Source organism: Poecilia latipinna, unplaced genomic scaffold (genome assembly GCF_001443285.1).
Source record: "Poecilia latipinna isolate Pla-1442-1.1 unplaced genomic scaffold, P_latipinna-1.0 Scaffold1630, whole genome shotgun sequence".
NCBI classification, from domain to species: domain Eukaryota; kingdom Metazoa; phylum Chordata; class Actinopteri; order Cyprinodontiformes; family Poeciliidae; genus Poecilia; species Poecilia latipinna.
The window spans coordinates 114,450-115,639 of NW_015114246.1; positions in this window are offsets into that span (position 1 = coordinate 114,450).

Below are 1,190 nucleotides of genomic sequence, written 5' to 3' on the forward strand. Positions count from 1 at the left end.
AAAGGGACAAGTTAAATATATGAATATGTTGGTAATTTTTTCCTTCATTCATTAGATGTCATCACCACCTGGTTCTACATTCCTTCACTTAGAGACTTTAATCTGCTGCTTATAAATCACTGAACGGATTAAAGATCTGCTGGATCAACCTGCTGGTTCTGGTTCTGCATTAGAACCAGAACCAAACATGGAGAAGCAGCTTTCAGCTTCTATGCACCACAGATCTGGAACAAACTTCCAGAAAACTGAAAAACAGCAGAAACCCTGAGCTCCTCTAAACCCAGACTGAAACCAGTTGCTATGGAAACATAACCAACCAAACATCGATCAATAATCTGATGTGCAGAATGTTGACTGTTTCTGTGACTTTGTATTTTTTGATATAAAGGTCTTTGATTGATTGATTGATTGATTGATTGGTTGAGCCTCTGCCGCCACAACTTCCTTCTCTTTGTAACCATAAACAGGGATGCAGGAAAACTGAGTGATGTTTCCCATTTTTGCTGAAATATGGCCTCTGAAGGTCCATATCACTAAAAAATGAAGATAAATAAATGAGAGCTTTGCAATGAGAGTTAATGTGACTGTCGGTCTGCAACACTGGAGGTTTCAGCATCTCTCCGTTTACTTCCACTAACTTTTAGAGAAACAAACTGAGATGTCTGTGAATGGCCAGCAGCAAATACTGACATAAAGCAACATTCAGGTTGGATCAGGCAGAGTCCCAAGCGTTCACATGCACCTGCAACTGAAAGCTACAAGAACAAAGAGTGGACAAACTTAATGGCTGGTTCAAGGGACCAACTGGAGGTGAAGACCAACCAGTGGTCCTCACTTTGTGAAAAACACTGTGACATTGTTTGAAAAAGATTTTCTTCCAGCTTAACGTTTTCCCTCAAAGGTCACGTTTAGTTGCAGCAGCACTGATAATGTTGCTCTAGACCAGTGGGTCCTGGAGGCCCGGTAACCTGCATGTTTTAGTTCTCCCTGGTTTAACACACCTGGATCAAATGGTGACTCGTTACAAGACGTAAGTGGAAGATTGACCTGCTGAAAAGGTTGTTACTACCAGCAGGGAGAGAACTAAAATGAGCAGGATGCAGACAGAGTACATTTATAAGCAGGTGATCGCTGAGGAGATCAGATGCAGGCCGATCAAGACCGCCGTTTACTGGTTTCACTTTAGAGAA